Source organism: Lygodium microphyllum, chromosome 16 (assembly GCF_053477565.2).
Source record: "Lygodium microphyllum isolate KBCC chromosome 16, Lygodium_microphyllum_v1.1.10, whole genome shotgun sequence".
In the NCBI taxonomy this organism is placed as follows: Eukaryota; Viridiplantae; Streptophyta; class Polypodiopsida; order Schizaeales; family Lygodiaceae; genus Lygodium; species Lygodium microphyllum.
In genome coordinates this window covers 23,301,639-23,306,650 of record NC_141150.1, presented here as the reverse complement: position 1 = coordinate 23,306,650, position 5,012 = coordinate 23,301,639, and the positions used below count along the sequence as shown (strand labels likewise).

The window sequence follows — 5,012 nt, the reverse complement described above, 5'->3', positions numbered from 1 at the left end:
CAATTGAGGTCAATTGCTATCCCACCCCAGGGGTATGATGCCAGGAGGCATATTTCACGGTGGATTTCGTGCCACGGTGGATTTCGTGAGGTTTTACAGTGGATTCCGTAAACTTTGATGACCGGGGCTCATACACAAAGTGGATTCTTTGTGCGAGAAGTTGATGGGGACGCCTGTCCTTTTCGGGCGTTTCATTAATTTAGTGTGTACATGGGTGACTCCATAGCGGGTAATTCGGCAAAATGCATATTAAATTAATAAACGTTTATGAGTTTAGAGTGCGCACTCGTAATAAATTAAGGTTAGGATTGATTTCTAACCATTTGATTTATTTATGTAGCTGAAGACTGCTAGGTATTCACTTTTGTCGGTTTAATTGTATTATTTTACTAACGATTGTGAATGCTTTAGCTGATGTGTAGAGATAGCAGTAGTGGCGGAGGAAAGCATTGGAGGATAGCGAGTATTCGATTTATTACTTATATTTTGATGGGCGCATACCTTAGGCATGGCGCCTATATTTTTTCACGCCTATTTATTGAGGCATTGGATATTTATTATTATTTTGTATGCGCGTGGACGCACGATTATGTTATTTCTACTTGGACATTGTATTGGGCATGCCAAACTCTTTGGGCACCGTCCATTAGCTTTATTCCTATTTTATGTTAAAGCAAACTCAAAAGCTAAAAGCTTGCTATTTTGTAATTTGGGCTATTATTTGAGCTTGAAGATGATTAATACATAAAATACATGCTTTGTGGAGCGCTCACACAAGGCATGGGGGGAGATTGCACCCAATTGGTCTCTTGTTCATGTCGTCCATGCTTTTTACATTGAATTTTGTGCAAAAAGTAGAGTTCTATTGTTCTTGGGGACCTTTCGGCATTCACTATGCGAGCGTACAGCATCCAATGTATGCACCAAAGTCCACCAAGAAGTGATGAGCATTGTACAAACTTCATATCAAGGCAATTTCAATTTTGTTGCTCTATGAAGGCAACACTTTAGCAGTGCTAGTAGCTGCTCCTTTGTCCGAAATGTAGGACCAGTTCCTCGTCCCAATCTAGGAAGAGAGGAGCCAGGCATGTCTATGTCATCAGGAACTCCAACCTCAAAGACCAAGTGACATAAACAGGCCAATGCATGAGCAAGACAAGAAGCGTCACTATTATGTTAAGATATGCCAACTGCCTCATTCAATGCCTACACTGCTTGATTTGTGTGTCGAAAGGAATTGTGCATGGAACCAAGAGCAAGCAGTCCTGCTTGAAATCTTCCAGTTGTCGCAGTTGAGGATGATCCTGTGACACTAAAAACTCCTTTGCCAAGACTGTAGTCAAAGTAACGGTGAAGACTGTCCATTGTTGCTGGATAATCTCCATTTGAAAGAGAGTTCAAATATCTGAGATAATGTACCTTGTGAAAATCTGGAGCTAGGGTTAATCTACACTCAACTTCTCTATAAGAGAACAAGCTCACTTCTCTCTCAATCAGGTCTACATGTTCCCTCATATAAGCTTCGACCTGAGCATTGGTATGTAGAAAAAACCCCTCACACAAAGTCTCACCTTTATTTGGACCATCCCCAAAAGCAAAATTAAAACCCCCATCTTGCACTCTTCTACGAAAAGTGGTGTTGTTACTTGAAAATCTGTCTTTGTTCAAGGAGCTACATCCTAGGATTTGAAATTCACCATATGCCTTCTACTCATTTGCATCATGCCTATTCTTCTGTGCATCCCTCATAGAGGCTTCTATAACAATATTTTCATACTCATAGTAATCTTGGTCATCAACCAAGTTGTCCTTATGACCATCGATATCGTCAAACTTCTTAAATGTGGAGTTTTCCAATATATCGATTCTCCTCCTGTAATTGTAAGCATAGGTTTCCGATATGCATCAAGATCTTTCAAAAGCTTGTAGGTCCCCTCTCAATGCAAGCGCAAAGGTAAACAAATCTTCTAGGGACAAAATCCCAACAAGATGGCTTGCAACTTGATTCATTAATAAGCAACCTTCCTCTTCAAAAACAATTTTCAATTGATGCCCTAACTCTTCCAATGATGACTCCAAAAAGTTCTCATGTGCCCTTATAGCTTTTGTAGGCTGCTAAATGTTGAGCCAATTTCACATATGAAAGAGATATATCATCTACACTGGCAACATTTGAATGGCAAGTTGCATGAGGAAAGTCCAAAGCCAAGCTCCGTTTCACAATAATAACCATAGCTTGATGGTTTTGAAGACACTCATCAACAAGGTGCTAGACACGCTCAGCTATTTCAAAGAAGGAACAACACTATTATCTCTAGAATATGTGGTACTCTAATTAGTGGGCTCTTCAAACCATAACTCACAAAATGTTTTACAAACAAGATCCTTTTTCTTCAAGAAATACTCACTGACGATGTAAAACTTATGACCTTTTCCTTTGATCCTTTAGTCTTCAAAATGGATATTCCCTTCATATGAACCTGTTTTTCCATGCAATGTGCCCTATCAAGAATGTGCTTTGGAAGAGAATTCCGTGCCCAATCATTCATGTGGTTTGAAAATGCAAATTAAAATCCATGCAATGCAATCAATCAAATGATGATCCACACAAAAATTATGAATGCATTGAAGAAAATGTGCCTAGCTTATCTACATGTACTCGTGTGTCATGCAAAATGCAAACAAAAAGACACACACAACGGAAAACAAAATCCTAATGACGTTGACTAATGAGATCAAAATCCTGGCGAAAAACTCCACCCTCACGTCCATAGTGGTAGACGCATAGCATCACGACAGCGGGGGCCTAAGGGATTTGCCAAGGAATACATGGCTTAGCATGTAGCCCTTCTTCTGATTGATCCATGCATTGAGTGGGGTAGTAGAGAGGAAAGGATGGCTACATTTCGAGAACCTATTATCACTCATATCTTCTAAGAGACTCACGCAAAATGTTAGCAAGAGAGTGGCCCTTAACATTAGGCAGGTCATTACACTGTTGTCTATCCCTACATTGATGTCAAAATAGAGAGGCAGTAGGTGCTTTTCTTGGGTAAGAGACGAAGGTAATTATAGGTGATAAGGAAAGCAAGGTCAAGGCATGTTGTAAAATCATCTAGGGATTGAGTGATGGAAGGCCAAAGGTCTTGGTCTCAAAAAATGAGGCATTCTTCAGGGCTAGAGGCATTGACATTATAGATCAAAGAGAAGTCATAATACTACCATGCTTCCCTTGGTCAAAATCCACACCGTGGTGCCTCGAGTAAGCCATCTATGTGGGGTCATCCCTTTCATACAGTAGTGTGTTGCAAAAAGCCATCCATGCCTCAAAATTGCTATCCTAGATTCTTTTGCACCATTAGGTTGCTCTTCTCATAGCCTTTAACTTTTTTAGGCTCTTTTGTGACCTTATCCTCCCAGTACCTCACAAGATCTCTTCTCCATAGTCTAGGTTTTCTTGCCCTCTCATCTAGCCACCACTTTTCCAGCCTCTTCATGACATGGATGGATCCTTCAACCACTAGAGGGGGTAACACTTGATTTAGGGCAGCAGTGTAGAAGAAGTCAAATTCAAATGGTGTACCCCCCTTCTCCCACTGTTCCCAATGGTTTAATTAGAGTGCCCAATTGATTGGCATTAGTTGTCCCTCGGTTTGTGGCATTTGAACCTCGGGCATGTCTTGTGGCCTAGCATTAAATTTTGTCCTTGTACATTTAGCCAACTCTCTACATTCTCTCTTTTGGACTTGATGATTCTTTCTACCTTGATGATTCTTTCTACAATAGTTGGATCTTCTTCTTGGCCTTCTACTTCTATTGATGGAGGTGGGGGTGCACTCTATTCGGCAACCTACCCTTTGGGGTCATTAAGTATCTCCCAATTTGGGCCTTCCTCCGTTGGTGGTTCTACTTGGGTGGTCGTGGTCAATTGTTCCTACTATTCTTGGCCTCCAACTCCCAGCCACTCTAAGTCTTCTCTAAAGAGCCCTCCTTGCAGTAGAATTTTCCTTTGTTGCTCTAGGCTTGGGTTGGTTCTAGGGGTGTGTTCTCAGAGCATGTACTTCATGGCTCTTCTTGTGATTTCCAGCTTCTTCTTTAGGCCTTCTACGTTGTCCTCATCTCCTACTTGAGTTAGATGAAGCATAATATCTAGAAAGTCCTATTGTTGGACCTCTCGCCCCACCTCTCCCGCTGCTTCAACTTTCTGCTAGAGCAAGGTGTTCAGCCAGGTCCCTTATCCTTCCAATATTTCTCTCTTCGCAAGCTTTGGCCTTCTCCTCCATCCTTCCTCCTCCAACTCTCTTGATAGCATTGCCATCACTTCTTGTTCTTTCCAAGTGTCAAGCATTTTTTCTTTGTCTTGTTTATGGTGGGCCAACTCTTTTTGTAATCTTTCCTACTCTTGGAGAGTCTCAAGGAGTCGATTCTCCACCTCTAGAAACTTTTTGGTTTACTCCTTATCCTTTTGGGCCCTAACCTCCTATAAATCCTTGAGAAATAGTTCTTTTAGGCTTCTCTCTTTATAGCATTGTGCATGAGCTTGAATCTTCACTCTTTTCAGCCCCTCTGTGAGCTCATCCACAGTTACCTTCAGTTGCTCAAGGACCTCTTCCATGTCCCTTTGTCCATGCATGAGGCATGAAAAGTTCATTCCCAAGCTTGTTTTTTCCTCTACCTTCTCTAACAAGAGCTTCTCGGCCTACCCTAACTAGAGTTCCTATGTGCCTTCTTCTCCTTTTCTCAGCTCCACCTCCTTCTTTGCTTCTAGCTCCTTCTTCATGTCGTTTAGCTACCTCTGATATACTGTCACCTACTTCATCTTCTCGAGCTAATAGGCAGCAAATGCCTCTTTTTCAATCTCCAACTTTTCCAAAGTGTTTCCTCCTTCATCTTTTCCAGCTGTCCTTGGAGCTCCTTCATTCTCTTCCTCCTACTTTGGTAGAGAATGTCATTGATCTTTCTATTTTGGGCTTCTTTGGATCTTTTTGAGATTCAACATCCCGTGTAGCCGG

At 41.5% G+C, this 5,012-nt stretch overlaps 1 pseudogene; it reads right to left on the bottom strand.

Moving 5' to 3' along the window:
- Positions 1–966: 966 nt before the first annotated feature.
- On the bottom strand, positions 967–4,615 carry LOC148022623 (uncharacterized; annotated as a pseudogene).
- Positions 4,616–5,012: the final 397 nt, after the last annotated feature.